At 33.3% G+C, this 27,708-nt stretch overlaps 1 protein-coding gene across 4 annotated transcripts in view; it reads left to right on the top strand.

The window, feature by feature from the left end:
- The window catches only part of LOC149553159 (uncharacterized), a 230,384-nt gene extending 222,044 nt beyond the window's left edge, over nucleotides 1–8,340 (top strand). For 2 of the 4 annotated variants that reach the window (XR_016353043.1, XR_016353041.1), the window contains exon 9: nucleotides 7,905–8,121. The gene's annotated coding sequence lies outside the window, so the exon portion shown is untranslated. Of the gene's footprint in view, nucleotides 1–7,904 lie in introns of all 4 variants that reach the window. The other 2 variants (XM_089788659.1, XM_089788657.1) reach the window with 1 other exon arrangement.
- Nucleotides 8,341–27,708: the final 19,368 nt, after the last annotated feature.

Here is a 27,708-nt window from a genome sequence, read left to right as displayed (position 1 = left end):
TAATGAAGATGGAGCTATGCGATATATCCTTTCGTTAACAGAAAAATCAATGTTAATTGGAGATAGTTCCTTAGGTACCCATTCTTTCTAAAGATGTGTGTACCTTAAGAGAACCTTCATGTTACCTTTGGTCTCATTATCATAAGAACATGACCCACCCCTCCTTAGCAAGGAAAAATTGCATTTGTTTATTAAATTTTCTTCTAATATTTTGACCTCTAGTTGATGTCCCTATTTTAGACCTACTAGATGTCTCACTTTTTCTTATCCCGCATTTTCCTCACTCGAGGAAGACAAATAAGAGGAATACCTATTTGGTGATACTCGAAATTTATCAAATGAGAGACATAGTAGGGCTAAAGTTAACGTGGATGGTAAAGAGTTGACACACACATAATAAATTGTAGCTATAGGGTCTATTGACTTATACATGTCAATCCATGTCACTATGCATGATCCTAGTCAAAGGTGTTAAATTTCCTACATATGTAAATCATTTATCTTAATTTAGCCAAATATTACATGATATGAATGCTACAAATTATATAGAAGAAAAAAATTACACGATGTATTCATCGAAATCATTGTATATTTTTTAATTCTTTACCTCTATGTGTGGTACTTATGCAAAATCATTGTATATACTCCATGACATTAGAGTTCAACACAATAACTTAAGTATAAAAAATACAAGTCAAACAATTTTCTATGAATAAATCAATACCTCATACGTGACATTGTTCATACCTCGACATATATTTCATTGATCTTGTCATTGATCATCCTCTTCATCCATGTCATCATCGTGACTATCATCATCATCATCATCACCATCATCGCACTTGTCCCCTTCATCATTGTCATTGTCGTCATCATCATCATGACCAACACCACCACTACCACCACCACCATCTCCATCACCATTATCATGACCATCATCATTATGACCATTATCACCATCTTTGTCACCATGATCACGATCATCATCATCATCACCATCATCGCCAACATCACCAAAATCATCATCTTCGTGTAACAGTTGTTCATGATCATCATTTACTTGGTCTTCTAATTCTTCAGTATCTTCTTCTTCCTTCATATTATACTTTATCGACCTTCCTCTTAAATCATGTGTAATGACAAATGACCAACTTAGTTTATGTGGAATGCCAAAGTAAAACACTTGATCACATTGGCTTGGAAGAATATATGGCTTGTCTCCAACTAACTCAAATGATCTTGTATTAATTATTATAAATCCACTATCATGTTCAATAAAATTTTTATTAGGATTTTTTTTATTCAGCCTTAGCTTGCACCATTTGACAACAAATAGAACTAATTTTAATGAGTTAAAGTCGCACTCAAGTATATCATCCAAAATGTCATAAGTATCGATTTTCAGATTGTTGAGGATGTATGTCATTTTTAGACGAAATATTAGTGACCTCAAAAACTGCACTTATCCCCAAATCACAAGTTTTCTTCATTTCATCTAACTTTTTTATGCGAAGTTTATGACCATAGTAGTGCATAACTTTGTGGTATTTGATCTAGAATGATTGAAACATGTCAATATTATTTACATCGATCCATGAGCTGATATTAAACTTATGGGTCATGATTAGTAATTTTATATGTACCTTTCTACCTCTTAAACCATACTCTAGATCAAGTACCATTGGCGTAACATTGAGATCTCTATTACAATGAGCTTCTTTAACCAATGATGCAACACCATCCCATGTTAATAAGCGACCATTTTTTTGAGATTATTGAATCTATACAATCATCCAATCAAGATTGATTGCAATATATAAATGTAGTGCATTCCACTCACGACCAACTATAAAAAAAACAAATAGACCACTTAGAAACAACTTATATTGAATATTTATAAGAATTAGTAAACTATAATAATATCTTATAATTACCTCTCACTTTTCTCAATCTACATTTCTCCATCAAGTACTCCCATTCGAATTTGTTAATAGAGTTGAGATCCCAAATGCGATCTACATAGATATTTGCAGCCAATTTGGAAAGATATTCACTAATGTACATCATGGTCTGGTAAACCATATATCCATCTACCATAGAACCCTTAGAACACGCTCTTTGTCAAACCAAATCCTTCATAGAGATACCATCCACATTGACCTTGTTTGTACAGACTCACACAATTTAATTTCCTCAACTTGATGTATGAGGTAGTGTTCTTAAGCATTGAAAAAAGTTGAAGATAGACACTGTTGCATTTCATACATAAGCAAGAGAATTTATCTCTTTTAATATTATATATCTTTTTTTATCAATTTCTTTAGATGATAACCACTTGAAATAGATTCAACCCACGAGAACATATAAATGAGATTTTGGAAAAAATAAAATAATTATATAAAAAGTAAAGCAAGTCATAAATATAATGTATGTATAACAAAAATAAGAAATAACACTTCTAACGTCATGTATTTTTCAAGATTATATATATCTTGTTTAACGCTGTTGTCAAACTAGTGTGGGAAGGATAGAGGTAGGACACTACAATAATTTTAAAATAATCTTTTCAATATATTATAAAATAATATAATAAAAAGTACATGCAATTTTACATATATCTTGTAAATAGAGAACATGACCTACTTTGATGAATATATGACAATCATGTATTTTCAACCCTGGCCTAGAATCACCTTTCTTTGATATAAGACTTCTTATATTTGTAGCAAATCCTGTGGAATTTATTTTTCATAGTGTCTTTGTTACATTCTTTCCAATATGCATAGCATTAAATAGAAGCATGATTGGGAGATCCTTGTAGTACAAAAACCTACTTAATTGACTACGATAACTTTTTATTCTTTTAGGAAGTTGGTCATTAATGCTTTAATGAGCTTCACAAGCATCAATTATATAATTACTAAATAAAAGACAATATCAAAATATAAATTTTAAATAAAAATATCAGATGGACTGATATTACCTTGACAATTTAATCTATTGTATTCCAACTTCCACAGACGAGGTGTCATTCTTTGTGGCCTTAATGTTGTCTCTTCTTTCTTATTAAAAAGATATTTTTTAGTAATTTGATATTTATGATTATTGTGGAAAAAGTGCCTAAACTCATCAAACACTTGTTTTCTTAAATTTTTTGAATAACAAGATTTCATCTTCGGACCACATACAAGATATATAATTTTTTTTTTGTCTATAGACCTAAAAGGTCATGTACAATTATCATGTACAACTTAAACATACAACAATAGTGTGTAAGCACTATAACATATCAAAAATATCTGACCTTAACAATATAACATACTGCAAAAGTAAGTTAGCCTAGGGGCATCATGTATCGTCCATACAAGCATTGCGTGAAATTGAAATTCTATTTTTTTTTATTGATCTAGAGATGTCATACATAGTGATTCCATCCCATAACTTTAAGGAGCTCAATATACATGTTCATATCTTTAACTTGGTACTTACCTAGTTGAATGAATAAAAATATTATATAATTATTATGACTATTTTGATGTGGTGTTTATAAATTAATTTAGATAACCATTAAATTAAAAATAATTGGTACAATCATTGACAAAATAATGTGCTCTCTCTTTATGGACATGCAAGGAGGAATGTTATTGTTAACAACAAAAATAGGCCACACTAAGTAAATAGATCTCATATCTCCAAATAGATTGACATTGTCTACTGCTAATGAGAGCTTCAAATTACGAAGTTCTTCTTTAAATATTGGCCACCTATTTTCTATGTCCTTAAATTTAAAACCATCCATAGGCATTTGCATAATGTCATATTGAGTTCTATTGCATGCATAGTAATCCATAAATTGTACCAGGCTAGTGCACTTGAATGATCGTTCAAGACATGGAATAATATGAACATATCGAAGAACCTTGTGAGAAACTTTTTTTGTTATTTGATCTTATTGATATATATTGATATGAAAATCAAGGCATTTTGTTACAAATTCATGTTGTTCATGATATAGAATGCGATTATTGAGACATGCATGTATTCTCTGATACTTCATTCCAATTTGATTCATAATAGTAGATAATTATCAATAAGAACGAGACAGAATGTTTGATGGTGGTAAAAAAAAAATCACCTATCAATCTACAACAACAAATATGATTTGTTAAAATAATGAATAGTAATGGCATGCTAGCATTGAAGAAGAGAAAAATGGGTTACCTTAGCATACGTGACATTGATACATTGGATAAACCATTCATAACCTTCAAGTTTACCAACAACACTATAGCGGATAGAAGAGTTTTTTGTGAACCTTGGTATAGGGGCTCGTATGTCTTCTCAAGTATAAGTATATCAAGACCATCTTTATCATCATTATTAGATGTGCTAGTACCATCATCATGATCATCTTGATCAGTTGTGCCAATACCATCTTGTTCAATTATGTCCTCTTGCACATTATCAACTACACTAATACCATCGTCTTCAATTGTATTCTCTGCCACATGATCATCTTCTTCCATGGGAACATTATCCTTGGCTTGGATATTCACACCTCCATGTACCTCTAGTTGGAAATCCACATTCACCAATCGATGAAAATTGTGCCCCCGTTCAACATGACCATGTTGCCTACAGTGACTCTAGGTTGTTGTGATTAGAACTCTTCGATTCTTTAAGCTCTTACACTTTTTTGCAAGACAATTACATTTTTCAACTTTTATTCGGAACAGAGACCACAATCTAGCAATTGTCTTGTTATTTTGTTCTAGGTTCATATTGCTAGGCATGGTCTTTCTTCACAAGAAAATATTTTTGCTATAAATATACAAAATGTAAACATACAAGCATTAGTAGTATCTTGTATATAATTAGAAAATATATATATTAAAAGATCATACAAGATTTACAAACACACACAAATCATGCTAACAAGATTAGGCCAACCAATTTGTACATTCTTTCCCAAATCATCTTTCCTGCACCATAATTTGGACTTAGTATTTAAATGTGATTAAGGCTTTTAAGTTCATAATTGGACATAATGCCAAGTTGCAAAAAGTTGCTCAAGCAACTTTGCATTTTGTAAAAGTTGCATTTGACAACTTTGACAACTTTTTGCAAAACTGAACCACCTTGCATTTTTTGGGGTTGGGTTTGAATTCATTTTGGATTCGTCCATACAAGAATATATGTTTTTAAATACATGTATATATATGTACATAGATGTAACAACAAATAAGCTCATACACCACTATGTTAATATTAAGGCAACATAGTAAAATACACCACCACATCAATGTTTCAGTTCAAAAACAAAAATGTCAACATTAATAATCAACCACCATTGACTATTATACTGAATGATTCAAAGAAAGGAACTTTGGATCAAACTAGATGAAGCCAAGAAAGAAGGCTTTGAATCTAGGATTATCCAAAAAAAAGATCTCTTTAGATTTTGTTCAATTAATAGTTTTATATACATGTTATGTTGTTTGATACCTTAAAGTGCAAGATAATCTCCACTTTCAAAACTATTTTTCCAATCTTATAGGAGGGAGCAAGATGAGTGTGTTTAGGAAAACATTGGTTACAATTTATAATCCCTTAATAAAAGAAATAACCTCATGCCAATATAACATTAGAATATAGGAAGAGTGTGACATAGAGAGACAAGAAAAAGGGCACCCAATAGAAACTATGAATTTCTCAAATTCCAGATGAAAACAATCCAAATAAAAGCTAGAAACTAAAATGAAAAATGTTCCCTGATTGCATGAAGAGGGGTAAGAGAATAACATGAATATTCAGGAAACCGCAATCCAAATAATAGTAGGTGGTATGAAGAGCACAACTCAAATGTTAGAAAGACGAAAGCACATTAAACAATAATTCACACATAATGTAAATGGCATAAATTCAAAGGTGTCTCCCTTTCCACCTGCTACATAGGCATGCAATCACTAGCCTTGATAATTTACACGTAGAGCATTCATATACAAGTAACATGATCAAATTAACAATGTCTGCCATCATGCTCAATTTATGGCACATTAGAAGCTTTCGAATATCGTATATATCTATATTCAAGAATAATGGAGGTGTGTCTTTGTCATAAATATAATTGCCTAAATTTTTGAAGCATAAGAAACACAACCTCATTAAAAAATCTATGAATTGAGGAGGTGAAACTATAAGTCATGCCTTTGAAAAATACTAATAACATTAGCAAAATAATGGTAACAATGAATTGAGTGATTAAGTATATGAACTTGCATACATCACCTCTAAGAATTCACAATTGAAAGAGATTTTGGTACCAACAAAAGTTCAATAGTTTCTTGAATATGTGCTTATGGGAAGTTACAAATATAGAAGGTACTCCCAATTCCTATAGTTAGATCCCCCTCTCTAGACTAAACAAATTGCCGCTTTTTAAAAGAAAATAAATCAACTATATTTGAAGACAAAGAATTAAAAATTAGCACGAAACCTTTGAATGAAAAAAATACATATACGACATGGATACCTTGCCTTTATCAACATGTAGTCATTGAAAAATCTATCAATAGATTGTGGTTTGCCAAAGTTAGAGGACATTCATTTGGGCGAAGATAAATTCAAGAGGAATAAAATGGGAGAGCCTTCATTTTGGTAGACCAAGACAGGATCTAGATGCTTATGTAGAATGCCGCAGGAGGCCGCTCATAGATGACATACCTCTTTTCCTCCTTTCTTCATACGTTGCTTCTTGTGCTTTCCAATAATCCTCCTTCCATGACACATGTAGGAAAACCCTTCTCCTGCCCGTGCACACACAATCCACCCAAGTGTTAAAATCAAATGAGTTTCATTTTTTTTTGTTTATATTCGAGATTGGTCAAACTTTCAATGAGAAACTTTAGTTTGGTCGACATTTTGACCTTTTTGGGAACAGAAACCAAAAAAATTGAAATAATAGGCCAAAATGGCCTTTGGTAGAAAAAATTAGTTGGAAATAGAGGTCTAGTGTACTAGTGTTTGTGACATGGGTTTAGAATACTATTTAATTGTTAGCATTTTTTTCGAGATTGGACAATAACAAGGAAGTGGGCGCCAGTGTTCTTTAAATTATTTATAATATCCATTGTCAAGGTGATTCATGTGACAAGGTAGAAGTAATATATAATTATGTTCAACACATTGTTGAATCTATGCAAGAACAATTAGTAATGATTAAACAAGGTTCAGAAAAGAGATTTAGGTTCACAAGTTACTTGTCCTACCTTCTTTTTGTAAAGCATCACCCAATATTTTATTTTGAGAACAACAAACTTGATATTGAGGTCTATAAGTTTGATGAGATAACCTCGAAAAATCAAAGACTCCAAGTCCAGTATATGAGTGGACACATAAGATGAGGGTTAGTGGTAACAATAATAACTACAACCATTTTGCAGGATTTTTTTTACCACCTTTTCTCATAAAACTACACGTACTTTGATGCCTAGATTGTCTAAGTTTTGTAAATATTGCATTCAATTGGGAAGTCAAATTCAACTGGTTGAATGGTTCTTCATGGGAGACTATATTGTGTTAAGGTTTTACGGTTTTATGGTTGAACCATGCAAACTGGTGAGGCAATTTAATGTCTTAATTTTGATATAGTTTTTATAGTTTGGACTTACTCTCTGTGCTTTGTGAAAAAAACATTCCCAAAACATTTGTTTAAATATCTTGTTAACTTATGCCAAAAACAACTAGAACTTACTAAACCTATGGATAGTGTATATGACATACTTTGCTTAATATTATACATAGAATGTAGTATTTCATATAAATATTTTAAGCTATGTTCTAATATCTGAATAAGAGTAGGAATGTTATCTTACATATATGTTCCAAATTTTTCTAACCTTTAGGAAATGAAGAGCGACACAAAGGGTGGTGATTACTGCATTAAAGGAAGAAGAATGGTGGAGACTGATCATGGCAAGGAAAGTGCAATTCAATTCTTATGGATAAGCCTCACCTATAGAGGAATTATTGTTCTAGAAAATCTAGGAAGACTCAACTTTCTGTATTTCCTATGAGTTGATATTCTGTTGCTTGATAAATGTAATATGCCATGGTTGATCTTCTGCCTTCTTTTCTAGCGATGTTTGTTAAAGACTTTTTATGTCATATTTTTAATAAGTATTAAATCCTCTATATAATGGATGGGGGTCATTTTAATAGGTAAGGAGAAAATATACAATGCTAGTTTAAGATTCAAAATTTACTCTTTTTCTGTTCTTCATGAATTATTTAGTCAATGTAATCAAAGATAGATTCTAATGAAAGAGTGATTTTGGAATACTTGTCGTGTTCTTAGTTAGTTGAAACCAGCCAAGGGGGCCCACTTGGGAGGTGGAATAGATATAGGTAGAGTAGATTCATTCCCTATAATTTCTTGTTTTCAAGATAGATTTACTATATTAGTCTTGCAACATTGTTACTGAGAAAGTTCTTGTAGCACTTGCAAAAAATGATCATGGTGGACATTTTGAGTTGTTAATTAGTTTAGAATTCATTTTCCAAAGCTTTCTATAGTTATACGTTGTACTGTTTTACTATTTTTTCACAGTAGTATAGATTCCTTTCATGCATTTTACTTTCTTGCAAGATAGGTGTTAAGACTCTTAAAGGAGCTTAGTGCACATATCGTCCTGACCCATTTCGAATCATACATCCCCTGGTTGATAATTCAAGTTTAATTCATGATGGAATAGGTAGTCTTTAAAATAGATATAGTATCCTTGAGGAAGACAATGGAGTGATTAGCTTCATCTATTATGAAACCCTTACACAAACTTCCAATGCATGTGATAGACATGGGTTTTGCATTAGAATATGTGCACCAAATGGAGAGTGCAAATGAATTGTTTAGGGGACAACAAAAGAAAATGATATTTCCTTCATTGTCTTTCTCATGTGGAGGGCTCACATTTGAGAGAAAGGCTTTCAAAGTCGCAAATGAATTGGTGAATTTCTTTAGATTTGAACTTGTCACTCATTGGAATTATGATCCACTCAACATAATAAAAGAAAGACTTATTGCTAATGGGAACTCTGCAAGAAAATATCAACATTAGGAGATGTAATTGGTAAAAAAGTTTAAAAACATGGATTCCTAGGACGAGGTTAAGAAAGAGATAGAGAAATATGCAACAAAGAATAATATTTCAATGAAAGAATTGTCATCCCAAATTACAACATTGCACATATCAATCACACAAATCAAAGCATGTGACATATTTCAATTTCTACAATAAAGTCATTAAACCTTCTAAGAAATCTATGCCAAGAAAATTAAAGAGGCATGTAAATCTGAATATTGGTGACGAACCAAAATGAATGATTTTTTGGAAATGAGGAAGAATCTGGGTTAACCAAAGACCTCAGCACCTTTTGGGAAAATTAAGGAGGATGAACTTTTAATGATGATTGGAATAAAGAGCATCCACTTATAGTATCAATATGGTAGTGATAGTGATAGTCAAAGTGAGTCTAATGAAAAAATTCATGCTACTTAAGATCTTAGGTTGATCGAGACTTGAAGAAATTTTGTTAAACTTAAAATGGGTGATCTTCTTGAACAAAGTTATACTATAGGGGCAGTTATGATACAAAACATCAATTATGTAGGTATAGGGTCCCTTGGTTCAAGAGGTGAAGGGCTTTGGAATCCAATTACAGTATCAAATCCACCGAAAAGTGGAAGTAAATTAGTCATTGGACTCTCCGATGAGATTGAAGATGATTAATCTAGAAAAAAAAAAAAAAAAATACTATACTTTTGAAGGTCAACCCAATACAATATTGTTAAGTCTTCAAATTTAGATGAAGTTAATCCCACTGGCATTGACACTGGTGAACCTACTGCAAAAATGCAAAAATTTATGACAATTATGACAACAATGTCAGTGGTTACTACAATAATGTATGCACTAGTAACTTTTGGAAAAAACCCACAAAATAGTCCTAAAACTCCAGGATTTGGACTGGGTTAGCTTCAAGTTGTTGGTAATCCTCAAAATACAATTATTAGAACCACTGACATAGGTGAAGTAACTAGAATTGGACAAGCATGCATCTATACAAGTGATAATTCACCTTTCAAACACTTAATTGTCTCAACAAACCCATCTTTTTTGTTTTAATGACTTTGCAAAAAAAAAAAAGATCAATAAGCAAAAGAAATAGGCATATTATGAAGATGTTGAAAAGTGATGTAGTTGATGCAGCTCGTCATGATAATCAGACATCTAATACTAACAATATATTTCCAACACATGACCCAAACATGTAAATTATGAATTTAATGACTGTTATACCCCTAGCTAAAGATAATCATCCATTAGAAAGTCTAATAAATCCTAAAGATGTACAAGTTAGTGGTCTCTAAATGGATTTATTGAAATTGAAAAATATTGACAAAATCAATATATCAAAACAAACCAACAAAATGGTCTAGTCTACACTTGTGAAAGCAGAGAGGGAGAACATAAAGCTTGCAAAACAAATAGAAAAGTTACATGAAGACCTAGAAAATGTGAAGGCCAAGGAGAAAACAACAAACAATAGGCTCAAAGAACTGTAAAATAGGATAAAGAATTCTTCTTCTACATAGATGGTGTAATGGCACCCCGACATCTCACCACATTTCCATAATTGTGACATTAAAGACATCTCAACATTATATTGCAATGTAACCGAATGGGAATCTGAATGATCTTAGGGTAGTTGAACGGTTTGTAACTATTAAGATGGTCTTTAAATAGACAGCTCATAATGAAATAGAGGGGGTCGATAAGGAGTGGAAAAGAGAATAGCTTGGGAGAGTGAATTGAGAGAAACTCCAAGTGGCTCTCTAATGGCAGCCATAGAGGCATACATTTGTAATTTGCAGATGGTATATTAATGGAAGTATATGTTATAATTAATGGTGGTTCAATTTTGCTAAATCATGTCTGTATCGATTCTTGTTATTTTTCCCTATGCATTCAATTTCAATTCTGTGGAGAATAGATATAATAAGTAAGTTGCTGCGGGTTTGGTGACAGTCCCAATTTGAGGAAATGAATGGTCGCAATTTTTGGGCAAAGAAAAACATGGAGTCAAAAATGATTTTAATAACCATTACTAAATTTATGATAAAGTGATAATATTGTGTGGGCACTGTGGTTGCTAACGACATTAGGGGAAGATGGTGGAGTAATCGTATCTACATGAAGGCTAAAGCAATAACTTGGTCATCACATGTCAAAGCCGATCTCCATGCATGAGGATATTTGGTTATGAGCTAAATGAGTGTCATTGTTTGAACACTCCTTGCATTCATAACTCTGTCTAAGAGACTATCAAGGGTGGCAGATGATAACACCATGCACATGCACACCCCGTGGCAACTTGGTTGCTTAGTTAGTGTATTCAGAAGAATCAAAGACCATTGGTTTGGGACTAAGGGAAAAAGGTGGTGACTTCCTCACCCAAACCCGATAGTGGCTGGGATCATCACAAAAGGTGGCAGAATGAGATGCCAATGTTTATTGAATTCGACAAAGAAGTGGTCACCCGATAACAAGGAAGGGATGTTAATGTAGCAGATGTTTGAATGCTTTGTATATAAAATGGTTTTCATAGTTGAACCTTGTGTTGAACTTGAATGAAAAGGTGGTAGAAGTTTCATTACATGCTTGTATGGATTAGAGCCAAACCCACAAGGTATGAAAAACTCTTAATGTTTTGGGCTCGACATTTGGTGTTGGTAAGACATGGAGATGGATTTGAATGGGTCCGTGGGACATGTGTGCTTGGGTCTTGATAAACCCAAGAAGTCAATGAAGTTGGTTATGCCATGAGAAACGGTGCCTTGATAGTCATCAAAGGAGATCTTGTGCAATGGTGTTTGTGATTGCAAATTGGTGAGTTTGATTCAGTACGAGTAATGGAACAGACATATATGAGGAGATATGCAGATTTGTAGACTACATCGATCTCCTTTGCATCAATAGCAATTGTGCAACAAGAAAAAACGGATGAACAACTAAAAAAGTTGACTAAATAATTGGATGAGAGAAAAAATATTCAAGATGAAAAACCCTCTACTGCACAATTGTTCAAGTATGTAGAGTATAGTGCATGGGTAAACAATAAATTGAAAAATGAGTTGAACTCTATTGTCAAGGAAAATAATATTTTGAAGATTGAATTGGAGAATGGAAGGAAAGAATGGCTCCTCTACTGCAAATGTAATCTATAGTTTGAAGAATAAATTTGAGAATGAAAAGAAAGAAGAGGAGTCTACTACAAAGCAATACATAATTTGAAGAAGGAATTGTAGAATGAGAAGGAAAAAGAGGAGTGCTCTACTACAAAGACAACCCATGATTTGAAGAAGGAATTGGAGAACGCAAAGGAAAAAGAGGACTCTACAACAAAGACTATCCATGATTTGAAAAAGTAATTGGAGAATGTGAAGGAAAAATAGGACTCTACTGCAAAGAGAATCCATGATTTGAAGAAGGAATTGGAGAATGAGAAAAGAGGAGGAGACTACTAAAAATAAAATTCACAAACTGAAGAAGGGATTGGAGAATGAGAAGAAAAAAGAGGAGTCTACTACAAAGACAATCCATAATTTGAAGAAGGAATTGGAGGATTATAGGAAAAGAGCAACTAATTGGCAAGGGAAAGTAGAAGAAATAAGGAAAAAGAGTGAAATGGAGATGTTTGAAATGAAAAAGAAAATGGAGAATGCAATTGCAGAAAATATAACTACATCTTTTGAAGACCATCATGTCAAGGATGGATTAAGAAAAATGTTCAAGCATATAAAACAAGAAATTTGGGAGAAATTAATGCAAAATAAATAATATCTTGTTTGAATGGTTTGAATTAAATAATAATAGCAAAGATGTCTTTGAAAATAAAATATTGTTGAGGATTAAAAAGGGATCATCCCTAGTCCAATAGAAAATATTGCAAAACAAATTTTGCATAAAGTGTAGAGATCCAGTGATAGGGAATTGGCAAGACATGGAATAAACCACCACATCGATGCCCCTATAATGGCCTTAACTACCATCCAAAATTATGAGAACGTAATGGAAGTAGAGAAAGCTATGAAATTTGCTTCCAAAGACTTGATGAAGATGGATCACAACATACTCCACATGCTAAATGTTGGATTACCAAATCTTGCTAACTCAAAAGGAAAATTCCTTGGAAGAGAAGATTACATAAAAAAACTATAGAACATCATGAACTTTGAATTAGGCAACTTGCCTAAGGAATCCACTCTGGAAAGGATTGTAGGTTGCATCAAATTATTGTCAATATTGAATGCAACTATGGATTCATATAAAAATATATCTTCAAAGTATACACTTTTGATGAGGTTACAACTATTAATGTACAACTTAAATAAATTGGAGTTTCCAACTAATGCAAAATGGAGCACCCTAAAAACCTCCTTGGGTCATCTGCTCAATCATAGTACCAACTACATAGTAAGTGATAGTAATATAAATGTTTTGTTACTTTTTGACCTTTATAATTTTAATTTAATTTTAGATTTGTTAATTTTTACAAGAATTGGGAATTAGGATAGTTGGGGCACTCAGCCTAAATGAGTTGGATTTATTTTCCTAGTCCTACTTAAAATTTTTTTACAATTGTCAATGTACATGCATAATGTAGTACTAATCATATACAATTACAAATGGACTTATACCTTTGGTTGCTCCCTTGTATCGATAAAATGGAATTCAAGGTCATTTGTAAAGGGTTTTAATATTTTGTTTCTCTAGGCTCTAAATTTGTATCATTCTATTGTCCAAGATTTCTACATAGAGACAACAATGTTATACATTTATATTACATGTTGATTTATTATACAAAATTTTGAAAGAAACTTGAATCAATGAAAATCTCAACATGTCTAATTTTTTTTTAACATCTACAACAACATAGGTAAGGGTATAAATTGACTTCTACAAACATAATTATTTAGTAGATAGAGTCTTAGTCTTTACTCTTTAGAGATGTATAACTTAGACAAAAATAAACTAAATGAAAATTCATAATTCAATTCACAATAAAGCATTTCAAAAGTTATATTATTTGTAAACGTTAATTACACATAAATTGAATTGAAATTGAATTGAAATTGGTAAGAGTAGAGCTACTAGCCTACTACTTGACTCACATAGAAGTTTTTATAGTTGCCACATTGACTCATCATCACTATCATTAGAATCCTCGCCATCAACTTCTTATAACATTTGATTGTTCATTATGTTTTCTTCAGATTCATTGTCAATATGCATGCCAAAGTCAACTTCATCGTCATTGCCATAACCGGTACAAGAACCACTGCTAGTGCCATTCTTTGTGGTATTGTCACTACCACTTGGGTTAGAAATATTGGCCAACCCTCATCTTTGATATTTGTTTCTCCAAATGCTCAAATCCCTATCATAAGGAAAATTATTTACCTCATACCTAAAAGTATAGATCCTCATAACACTATCCAAATTTTTATCTAATTTGTTTCTAACCTTCGACTTTAGATAGCCTTAAGTACTAAAAAATCTCTCATCCTCCACTAAACCCAATATCATTGTCAAACATTATTTGTCAAGCTTCAAATATTCCAAATCTTTGTTATTGCTCCCTCTTTAATTTGGGTTCTCCATAAGATCATATTGTTCCCTCATTATGTTTGCAAAACAAAATGATTTATCTCTCAATCGAGATTCATCTAAAATTTCATTTATAGTCACTCCATTCATTACGTTACTTTTCCAAAAATGCTTAATCAAAGTCATCATCCTTCTTCAAAAATCATTTGGATTGTTCATAATCCAATATTGAGAAAACATAATAAACATTGCCTCAAGAAATTTGTTTGGAAGGAATCTTATTCTTATTTCTGAGGAAAGACCATAGAACTGATCTTATATCTTCACTTTTGTAGTGCCTCTCCCATTTGATTTCTATAAGTCATCTTGATGGATGCAACCTTGTTGATCTTTCTTTGTGAAGCGATCGTGATAGGGACCATGAGTGGTCTACACCCTTGGTGTGATTAGATTTATGTTATTGTATCAGTTTCTTTGATTATGCTTATGGCTGATTTATGAGATTATGATGTGTTAGATGGTTTCACTGAGGTTTGTGCCAATGGTTACTAGGATTGATGTGTTATCATGATTTTGTTCTGTGATCACCCTGAGATGTGTGCAGAGATTGCACTGTGTATTATTATCTTATTGTATTTGACTAGGTTCTTATAGTAGTGGTTAGTCTTGTATTTGAACATGTTCACTTATGTGTTTTAAGTGCATTTTTATGTTTTTTAACAACCATTATTAAATGCTTAAATAATTATAAATGAATTGTCCATGTTGCATTCATTGGTTATGTGCTAGGGATATTTACCTTGTTTATTTCAATAATTTATGCAAAATGGGTTATTTAAATGAAATTAATTAGATGTTTTAATTACATGATTTCGTGTAATTGTCACTTTATCTATTATTATTGTGCATCTACACTTGACTATATTTGTTTATTGTCTAGGACTTATATCCTCGAAAGTGGCACATGGAGTTATTGATCAGACCTTTCATGTTGAGCCAATATCATCCGTCTATGGGTGATCAATCTTTATTTTTATTTTAATCCTTTGGTAATTGGCAATTCCAAATTCATATTACATTGTGTGATTAGACCCGTAAGCGTGTCTGTGCATTTAAGATTCCGCATTGATCATGGAAAAGATTAAATTAAATGATGTTTAATGGGTTGGAGGTATTTTAATTATTTCATTTAATCTTTATTCTATTGTTGGCTAATTTGCCATAGTTGGATTTCAATTCAATTGGAATCACCTAATTTAATTTGGGTTAAGGGAGCCAACTAGATTATTTAATTTAAATAATCTTATTAATATGCACAAGTGCATATATTGGCTAAAATTGATTTTATTCTCACTTCTCACTTTGTTATTTGAGAGTTTTGGAGAAAATTTCTCCAAGCCCTATTGTGAGAACTTAGTGTTTTGTTCACTACATGATTTTGGCTTGATGGATCGTTGTGAGATCGATCTTGTTGGATTTGTAGTGAGATTGCTCTACTATGTTGATGGTTTCATCCAATTTGGTGCCCTTGTTATTTTACGACAGCATTTCTCATTTTGCCCTCTTGGCTGCGAGGTACGGCTTTGGAGTTTTATTGGTTTTGCTCTGTTTTTACTTATGTTTCTTGTTGCTAAATATTAGGGAGTGGTGAACTAGCATTCCCCTCTATTTTGCAAAAGTGCATATATTGGCTAAAACTGATTTTATTCTCACTTCTCACTTTGTTATTTGAGAGTTTTGGAGAAAATTTCTCCAAACCCTGTTGTGAGAAATTAGTATTTTGTTCACTACAGGAGTTTGGCTTGATGGATCATTGTGAGATTGATCTTGTTGGATTTTTAGTGGAATTACTCCACTATGTTGATGGTTTCATCCAATTCGGTGCCCTTGTTATTTTACGATAGCATTTCTCATTTTGCCCTCTTGGCTATGAGGTAGGGGTTTGGAGTTTTATTGGTTTTGCTCTATTTTTACTTCTATTTCTTGTTGCTAAATATTAGGGAGTGGTGAACTAGCATTCCCCTCTATTTTTATGCATTCATATCACACGGTTGGATAGGGATGAGCATTTCTATTTTGTAGAAAATTAGAAATGCAAGTTTAAGCACTATTATGTTGTTGGATTTCTGTGAAGTGTTTAGGTCCACAATTTTATTTGAAAAGTGTGATGTTGGGTAGATTCAATTAGTGGATTTTCAATTATGTCGAATTCCAAGATGTTTAAATTTTGGGTGTCTTGGCATTGTCTCGTTTGAAGTGCCATTGAGGTTTTCACCCATTTCTTTGTTTGGCTATTTAGAGTTTTGATCTCATAGCCCTTGCTTTAACGATTAGGATTATGGAATTAGAATGGTTATAAGACATTCCAGAGTATTTTATTTCCTAATCTGAACTACTGTTTCCATAGTGGATTTTGTGGACTTGTGTCTTTTGCCAAATTTTCTAGGTTGGGAATCTGAGTCTGTTAGGTGAATTTTATTGAACCCTTGGTCTTGTGATCCTATTCTTGAATTGAGATTTCAATTTCATTTTTATCCAAGAACTTTGAGTTTTGGGCTTTTTATTCTTGCCTCAATTTGTGTGCCACCCATATTTTGTTGGGATGTTAGCATTGTTCCCTTGGCTATTGGAAATAGATTGCACTCCATGTTTCCTTGCACGTTATTTTTCCCCTTCATGCACATTGGGATTCCTATAGAATCTGTATGCCTAGATTTAGGCCAGTTGAGTGAGTTCATGATGCTTGGTAATTTTTGTACATTAGGATTCATGTAGAATTTGTACTCCCAGATATGGGTTAGTTGAGTGATCTTGATTTACTTGGTATTTTGATTGTTTCTCATCTAGCCCTTGTTATTTATGATCATTTTGTAGTTGGTGTATCCACACACGAGCATATGAGCATGCACTTATTAGGGTCTTGCAAGCCCCAAGCTCCCAATTGCTTGACGGTTGAGTTACATTCATCGGGGTTGGGTTGAGAAACTTCATTGCTTACGTGCACTCATTGTGTGATGAGCATGGGTATGTAGGGTAGGCTAGTGTGAAGGGGCTTCTCTTGTAAACCCAACTCATGTTCTTGGTGAGGTGTACATGAAGAAATTTTTAATTTTTAATTAAGTGATAACTAAATAAATTCATGGGTAATTAAATAAAATAAGAAAATATCATATTGTCTACACGGTTCATCTGGCGACACAACGTGTTGGCCTTCTGAGGCATATGGTCCATAAAAATGTTGAGCTTTAGAATACCAAGAAACCTACTCTCCACCAGAGTCCCTACAAAGTAGACCCATAGAGTGTCTGACCATGACTTGTTGTATTGCATTGTCTCATGCTCTTAGTTTCAGTCCTCTCTATTTGGTGTGAGTGTTAGCCATGGATGATTGTGTTGTGTGATTTTGGTCAGATCATTATCTCCATCAGCATGATGGTACTGGGCCTATGGGTTACCACATGGTTGGAAGGCATAGCTATCTATACTGATGTTGGGGACCAATGTATAGAGATGATTTATTTCTAGTTTGAGGCCAATGTTGGATATTCACTTGGTACTTTGGTGTATCTAGAGTATGTTTCCCTATGATTTATATTTTACTTTGGATGTATTTGATATCATTTTTAGATGATAGTAGTTGTTACTTGATGCATTCCTTATTATAATGTTGTATCTTATGATTTAGATGAGATTCCTTTCCATTGCTTTTGATAGTGTTGCTATTGATAGATTAGCTTGATTAGATGTATTTTTCCCTTATGTTGTTATTAATAGTATTGGTAAGAATGATGTCATGATACAAACTCCAACTATCTTGTTGGCAATTTGAGATTCATGCTTGGGGGATGGCTAGGGCCTTTGAGGTCTCCTGATGCTATTATGGATGGGAGAAAACAAGAATGGTTGTTTTTAGTTTGGCTTCATTGCTGGTGCTTTCCTTCTTGTGATGTTTGATTTATGCTCATGTATGTTATTGTGATGTTACCTTTCCACATTGGTACTAGATGCTATGGATTAGGTGATTAGATGTTTGATTCATCCCTTTTAGCATGCTTAGTTGTTTTACATTCATTCGAGTGTTCGAGGCTCAATTACTATGGATCTGGTACTCCTTGGTGTGGGGTTCTAATTCTTTTCCTCTTTTGATTGTTTATCGGACAACTTATTTGCAATAATAAGAGATAAAAGTTCAGCATTGGGCAATACTCGAAATGTATTGCACACCTTAATGAGAAATATTGTGTGAAACTAGAAAGTATCATACATTAGTAGTAAGGTCTATCACATGCTCCTTGAAAGTGTTTCATGGTAGTAGTAAGTAATATCATGCTATACTGGAAAAGTATTGCCTAGTAAAATTGTGAAATATCGTACAATACTAGAAAAGTATCACCTAATTTTAATGCAAAAACCTACTCGAGAAAACAACATGTATCTCTAGACTTGTTGGTTGAGATTTGAAGGGTGCTTTGGATACCCTCTTGGTTTGCACCCCTTCGTAGGTCTTAATAGGTTAGAGATTAATGGTTTCTGGTTTGCATAAACCTTCATAGATGGTTTTGGATGTGTTGGTAGGTAGTGACGCTTGGAGATCGTTGGTTGCTTGGATTGTTGGTTAAAGTCTTCCGCTATGATCTTTGTGATCAGTTGCATGTTGATGTTGTATGTATCCATGCTTAATACCTTTAAAAAAATGTATTGCTTTTTATTTATCCTTCTTCCAAGGATCTCCAGTGAGGGCATTACATCTGGTATCAAAGCCCATGTTCAAACATTGGGATCTTTGTGCATATGTTTCTCATATGGTTGATGTTGCGATTGTGTGAATGTGAGTTTCTCTTGAGATCTCATGAGCTTTGTTTCTTAGGTATCTACTTGGAATGGATTTTCTTGTCCAATAGATGCAACTAGAGCAGTATGAGAAGTAAGTGAGTCTTTCCTTATTTTGGATATAGAATCAATGAGCCTTAGAATGGTTGGTTGCTTGTGTGATCCTTTTGGATGGAGCCACTGTTTGGTGTCCATGTGTTGTCTTGAGTGCCTCTTTTGATCACTTTGTGGAGTAAGGTGTATTTTTTTTTTCTTTTATTCTCCTATTATAAGTAATAAATGAATCTTATTTGTGATTCTGTGTTATGTCAATATAGTAATGAAAAGTTTCCTTTCATTGAGAATGAGTGTATATTGTGAATAATTGCAAATAAGTAGGTGTTGCATTAGATCATTTAGGTTAATGACTTATGTCCCCAAATTGCTTGCTTCTTAAGCTTATAGAAATTCTAGTAAAATTGTTGGATATCTAAATGTTGCATGGCATTGAAAATAATTAAGGAAATTATTGTAGTTTACATATGCATGAGGTTATTGATGGTATATTTCTTGATATGTGTGAGTATGTTCTCTAACGCTACTAGGATGATGTATTCCTTAGCATTGTGTAGTGATTTATCCCTCTTGTATGACTATTCTTGGTCATCACCTGTAATATGATTTGATTGATGCCTTAATTTATTTGACTGGAGGTACTTTCCTCATGTTGTTGGACTAGTATTGGTTTCTGGTATTTTTCTTTCTTGGACTAGTCATCAAATTTCTCTATCTCTGTCTTTGTGGTTATTGTCACACTTGACATATTATTGAAATGAATTCTTTGTACTATTGGAGTTGATAATTCCTCCATTTGGGCTTTTTGATTTTTTTTCACGGTGACTATTATACATGTTTTCTACTACTCTCTAGTCTTGTGTTGTGACTCTATCACATTCATCTCGAACCTCTAGTAGTATGTACAAGGGATAATATCATAGATAACATACTAGCGTGTTTGTGAATAGAGGTAAATGTGTTGCTAAAAATGAAATCGTTTAAATTATAATTAAACATAATGATATTCTTGAAAGAAATTTGAAAAGATATGTACTTATTTAATGGTAAGTGACTCTTGAAACTTTGTTTCAAAAACCTTTAAGTTTCATTTTGAATTAATACTTGTGTTATGGTTAACTAGTGAAATTAGGAAAGATAAGTAATGGTGGCTTTCCAAGTGTGAATTATCTTTGATTTCATGTCTTATGTTGATTTGGGCATGTGTGCTCTTTGGTTGTTTTGGACATTTCATCTATGCGTGTCTTAGTAACCAAGACTGTTTGAGTTTTCCTTTGTGTTTTATCTTGAGTGGTGACTCAAACTCTTAGGTCTTAGGACTCTCTAAGCTCCATCATGTAGTGATTTTGGAATAGATTCAATCAGAGTCCAGGTGTGATAGTTATTGCCTCTGGAGGGAAGACAATTTTTGTGCTTCCTTGGAGTCATGGGTGCTATTCATACTATAGCTGAGTGTGGCATAGTTCAACTTTGAGGTTGACCCTAGTTGTGAGCTTCAGTGCTAGTGTACTTCCTTGTGCTTGCCTCTCTAGAGAAAGTAGGCTAGCATGGTTATGCCACTAGCTCAGTTAGTGTTGGATGAGTATTTTTATGGTTGGTGGAATTGTGAGTTTTCCCTAATGTGTCTTGGGCTGATTTAGTGTAGAGGTTGAGAGAGACTCCCTCTCAGTCCTAATACTCTATAGTTTTTTTCTCCCTAAATTTGTATCTGCAAGAGGATTGATTCAGTCAAGTTACTCATTAAAAATTAGACTTGAGGCTAGAGATTGAGTTTAGTTGTAGGTTGGGTGTAGTATTCCCAGCATGTTGTTGGAGGGACATGGTATCATTGGACACATGCTACCATATTATGATTTGGTATGAAGGTATTACATGATTTTGTCCACTGATGAAACTCTTTGTGACCTTGTCAAAAGGTGATTTATTGTCTAGTTGGGTTAAGTAACCCTTATTCCCAGTGATGGTTGAGCATTTTGTATCATAGAGACCAATTTCTCCTATGCTTAGTGGTTAGTTATGGAGAGTATCATTTTGGAGTGTGCAATTTTGGGTAGTGAACTATCATCCTTTGTGTTCAAAGGGTGAGACTATGTGGATTCAAGAATGCTCATGTCTTGCATGATAGTGTTCTTGGGAATTTTGGGATGGTTATTCCCCATGATTTCAACTCTTGTTGTTTGTGGGTGGTGTTTTGACCCTATTTTTTAGTCACTTGGTAGGTGCATGTTGAAGTTGAACACCTGTCAACGAGGTAGAGTGGCTTTTTCCTTACCTTGTAGTGTTGACTTTATGGCTAGATGTTTTTTCCTAGCACATAGGAAGTTCCTTGTTGAAGGGCCTTGTGTCAGTGTGACACCTATACTCTTATGGTTAACCTATTTGGGGGTTGACAAGATGGTTTGTAAGTGTTGGAGTGATTTGGGTTTGACTTGTGGGGAAATTGACGAGTCATTCCTATTGTTTGGTTCTGATTTTTCTCTTGGTGTGTTTGGTTTCTATTCTTGGATTGTAGGCTTCCAAGAGTAAGTCTAGTCTTTGGAGAGGATGATGTAGTGCCTCTCCCATTTTATTTATGTAATTCATCCTGATGGATGCAACCCTTTTTGTTCTTTCTTCGTGAATTGATCGTGATAGGGATCATGAGTGGTCTACACCCTTGGGGTGATTAGATTTATGTTATTGTATTAGTTTCTTTGACTATGCTTATGGAAGATTACAAAATTATGATGTGCTAGATGGTTTTGCTAAGGTTTGTGCTAGTGGTTACTAGGATTAATGTGGTATCATGATGTTGCTCCATGATTACCCTGAGATGTGCGTAGAGATTTTATTGTGTATTTTATCCTAATGTATTTGACTAGGTTCTTGTAGTAGTAGTTAGTCTTGTATTTGACCATACTCACTTATGTATTTTAAGTGCATTTTTATGTTGTTTAACAACCATTATTAAATGCTTAAATAATTAGAAATGAATTGTCCATGTTAGATTCATTGGTGTTATGCTCTAGATAATTAGCTTATTCATTTCTATAATTTATGTAAAATGGGCTATTTAAATGATATTAATCAGATGGTTTAATTATGTGATTTTGCATAATTATTGCTTCAGCTATTATTATTGTGCATCTACACTTGATTGTGTTCATTTATTGTGTAGGACTTATATCCCTAGCAGTAGCAAATGGAGTTATTGATTAGACCCTTCATGTTGATTCAATATCATCCCTAAATGGGCGATGTATTTTTATTATTATTTTAATCCTCTAGTAATTGGTATATTCAAATTCATAATGCATTATGTGATTAGACCTATGAGCATGCCAATATATTTAGGATTTTGCATTGGTCGTAGAAAAGATTAAATTAAATGATGTTTAATGGTTTAGAGGGATTTTAATTATTTGATTTAATCTTTATTTTATTGTTGGCTAGTTTGCTATAGTTGGATCCCAATTCAAATGGAATCACCTAATTTAATTTGGGTTAAGGGAGTGAATTAGATTATTTAATTAAAATAATCTAATTAATACGTGACTTTGAAAAAGTGCATATATTGGCTAAAAGTGAGTTTATTCTCACTTCTCACTTTGGTATTTGAGAGTTTTGAAAAAAATTCCTCCAAACCCTCTTGTGAGAAATTGATGTTTTGTTTGTTGCAAGAATTTGGCTTAGTAGATCGTTGCAAAATTGGTTTCATTGGATTAGTATCAAGATTCCTCTACTATGCCAATCATTTCATCTAGTTTGATGTCCCCATTATTTTACGATGATATTTCTTATTTTTCCCTCTTGGCTACGAGGTAGGGCTTTGGAGTTTTATTGGTTTTGCTCCATTTCAACTTCTATTTCTTGTTGCTAAATATTAGGGAGTGATGAACTAGTGTTCCCCTCTATTTTTATGCATTCATATCAACTAGTTGGATGGGGGTGAGCATTTCTATTTTGTAGGAAATTAGAAGTGCAAGTTAAAGCACTGTTATGCTGTTGGATTTCCATGAAGTGTCCGAGTCCATGATTTTGATTGAAAATTGTGATGTTGGGTGGATTCAATTAATGGGTTTTCGATTATGTCAAATTCTAAGATGTTTCAATTTTGGGTGTCTTGGCATTGTCTCATTTTGCGTGCCATTGGGGTTTTCTCCCATTTATTTGGTTCACTTATTTAGAGTTTTGATCTTGTATCCCTTTCCTTAATGATTAGGATCATGAAATCAGAATGGTTTTAGGACATTCCAAAGTATTTTATTTCTCGATTTGAACTCGTGTTTCAATAGTGGATTTTGTGGACTTGTGTCTTTTGCCAAATTTTCCAGATTTGGAATCTAAGCTTGTTTGGTGAATTTTAATTAACCCTTGGTCTTGTAATCCTATTCTTGAATTGAGGTTTGAGTTTCTTTGTTATCTAAAAACTTTGAGTTTCAGGCTTTTTATTCTTACCTCAATTTGTGTGCCACCCATATTTTATTGTGATGTTGGCATTGTTCCCTTAAATAATGGACATGGATTGTACTCCATGTTTCCTCGCATGTTATGCTTCCCCTTCATGGACATTGGGATTCATGCAGAATTTGTACTCCTAGATTTAGACCAGATGAGTGAGTTCATGATGCATGGTGAATTATTGTGCATTGGGATTTGTGTAGAATATGTACTCCTAGATATAGGCTAGTTGAGTGATCTTTTTTTACTTGGTATTTTGATTTTTTCTCATCCATCCCTTGTTATTTATGATCATCGTATAGTTGGTGTGCCAACACACGAGCAGATGAGCGTGTACTTATCAGGGTCTTGCGAGTCTTGAGCTCCTAGTTGCTTTTTAGTTGAGTTATGTTCATTGGGGTTGCATTGGGAACCTATATTGCCTAAGGGAACTCATCATGTGATGAGAATGGGTATGTAGGGTACAATAGTGTAGAGGGACTTCTCTTGTAACCTTGAGTCATGGTTCCAGTGAGGTGTACGTGAAGAAGTTTCTAATTAAGTGATAACTAAATAAATTCATGGGTAATTAAATAAGATAAGAAAATACCATAGTGTTTGTGCAGTTCATCTAGGGACACAATACATTGGCCTCCTAAGGGGTATAGTTCGTAACAATGTTAAGCTTGGGAGTACCAAGAAACCTACTCTCCACTAGAGTCCCTACATAGTAGACCCATAGAGAGTCTGACCAGGACTTGTTGTACTGCATTGTCTCATGCTCTTGGTTTTAGTCCTCCATACTATTTGGTATGAGTGTTAGCCATTGATGATTTTGGTTGGATCATTATCTCCATTAGTATGATGGGAGTGGACTTATGGGTTACCACATGGTTGGTATCTCCATCAATATGATGGGAGTGGGCCTGCATGTGGATGGGAGGTCTAGCTATCTATACCACTGCTAGGGACTAGTGTACAAAGATAATCTATTTCTAGTTCGAGGCCGATGCTAGATTATTATTTTGTACTTTGGTGTATTCTGAGCATGTTTTCTTGTGATTTATGTTTTACTTTTGATGCATTTGATATCATGTTTAGATGGTAGTAGTTGTTACTTGATGCATTCCTTATTATGTTGTTTTATCTTATGGCTTATATGAGATTCTGTAGTATTGCTTTGGATAGTGTTTCTATTGATAGATTAGCATGATTGGACACATATTTTCCTTATGTTTTTATTAATAGTATTGGTAAGAATGTTCTCATGATACAAATATAACTATCATATTAGCAATTTGAGATTCATGCTTAGGGGATGGCTAGGGCTTTTGAGGTCTCACGATGCTATTATAGATGGGAGGAAATGTGCATGGTCATTTTTTAGTTTGGCTTCATTGTTGGTTCTTTCCTACCTATGATGTTTGATTTATGCTTGTGTATGTTATTGTGATGTTACATTTCCACATTGTTACTAGATGCTATGGATTAGGTAGGTAGATGTTTTATTCATCCCTTTTAGCATGCTTAGTATTTTTACATTCATTTGAGTGTTTGAGGTTCAATTATTGTGAATCTGGTACTCCCTAGTGTGGAGGTTCTAAATTATTCGTTGGGCTATTTCTTTGCAATCTTAGGTGACAAAAGTTCAACATTGGGTGATACTAGAAAAGTATTGCATGCTTTAAGGAGAAATATCATGCGACACTACAAAGTATTGCACGATAGTAATGAGTTCTACTGTGTGACACTTGTAAAGTACTACATGGTAGTAGTAAGGTCTATTGTATGTGCCCTAAAAGTGTCGCTTGTTAGTAGTAAGTAGTATTGTGTGATACTAGAAAAGTATTGCCCAGTAGTATTGTGAAATATTGTACGATATTGGAAAATCATTGCTTGATTTTTATGCAAAAACTTTCTTGGGAAAATGGTTGGTATATCTAGACTTATTGGTCAAGATTCGAAGGTTGTTTTAGATACCATCTAGGATTGCACCCCTTCCTAGGTCTTGACAGGTCAGAGATTTATGGTTTTTGGTTTGTGTAAACCTTCATAGATGGTTTTGGATGCATTGGTAGGTAGTGATGCTTGGACATCATTGGTTGCTTGGATTATTGGTTAAAGTCTTTCGTAGTGATCTTTGTGATTAGTTGCATGTTGATGTTGTATGTATCCATGCTTAATACCTTTTAAAAAATGTATTAGTTTTTATTTATCCTTGTTCCAAGGATCTCTAGGCAGGTCATTACAACTTTTAACATATAAAGTACCTTCTTTGGTTCTATTTTTGATTTTTCATAGTCAAACTCAACGTTGATGTGGGTATAGTACTACATTGGTATGTCAACTCTATGTAACTTGGCACATACCTCATTGTTTGCACCAATATGTAAAATGGTCTTTGGATTGTTCAAATCTGTGATTCCTATCCACTTTGTGAACTTTGATTCATCTAATGGTTGTATTTGATACATAGTATCTAGGTTCATACATGTCATTTTATGTAGCTTAACATATTTTATAATGTGCATATCTCTTTGTTGAACGCTTTTCAAAATATTTCTCATTTCCTCCAGCATGGGGAAAAGAGTTGTTAGAGTTAAGAGTATATTAACATTAGTTAAAGTCAAATAGAGCTGAGAAAATTTCTCTCACATAGAGTGGACTAATCCAAAAAATGATGGATATTTATAGAATACTCGATACACTGGTCCATCTAAAGATATCCATCTGGTATTATTATCTTTAAGAAGCTTCCTCCCATTAGTAAGTCCTTCAATAGAGTCTTGAAATTCTCAAACTCATTTGGGACTTCAATAGAAGTATTGGTAAATTTCTTTAATTAAAGATTCTTCTTTAGAAACATAACCAAAACTATTGACAACTCAAAAGCTAGATCCATTCAGTGGGCCATGCGGTGAATGGGATTAACATAGTGTGCCAAACGATTAAATGATTCTAGATCTTTGTACAAAGAATGCCTTTATGACCTTGCATAACTAAAGCTCCATTCACTCAAACACACAACAACCTTTTAGCAATCTCCATATTATCCATACCTCCATAGTAAATTATAGTACTCTTTAACAAATCACATAATTTTTTCACTGCTGCATTACACTTCAATTTAGAAATAGATAGTAGAAAAGGTTGACATAAAAGACTGTTTATAGTATAAACATGCATACAGACCCATGAAGTATTATCAATTGTTGTAGCTTCATCTAGAGAAAATGCAATGAAATGTGACTATTTTATTTTTTCCTTCATGTCTTCTTTTTAAACCTATGCAATACAACTAGCTCATTCTCATTCATTGTTTACTGATCAGTAATTGTGTGGATAGTTTCAAGCTTTCAAAAGTTGCAATAGACCACTTATTGAAGGCTAGTTGTTAGAATATATAGTCCACTAATATAATTGAGAGGAGGGAGGGAGGTAAATCAATTATACAACTACCATCACAAACATTAACCTTAAACAAACTTAACCATGTGAGTAATATAAACTAAAAATACAAAAAGATAATCATACATAATTAACATTAGATATGTTAACTAGGGAAGCCCTTGATCAGAGGAAAAACCATGGTGGGGATGGTACCCACAAGATGATGTACTAATATAAATATTTCTTGTTAGAGGATAGACCTTGTTAAGAGTTTGTTACAAGATTCAATAAATGCGAGTCCTTCTTAGGAGACTTTAAATCCCTATTAGGAGATTCCAACCCTATT

This window comes from Cupressus sempervirens, chromosome 6 (genome assembly GCF_028749045.1).
Source record: "Cupressus sempervirens isolate cs-2001-9-10 chromosome 6, ASM2874904v1, whole genome shotgun sequence".
Taxonomy (NCBI): Eukaryota; Viridiplantae; Streptophyta; class Pinopsida; order Cupressales; family Cupressaceae; genus Cupressus; species Cupressus sempervirens.
This window is presented reverse-complemented; position numbering and strand designations above follow the sequence as displayed.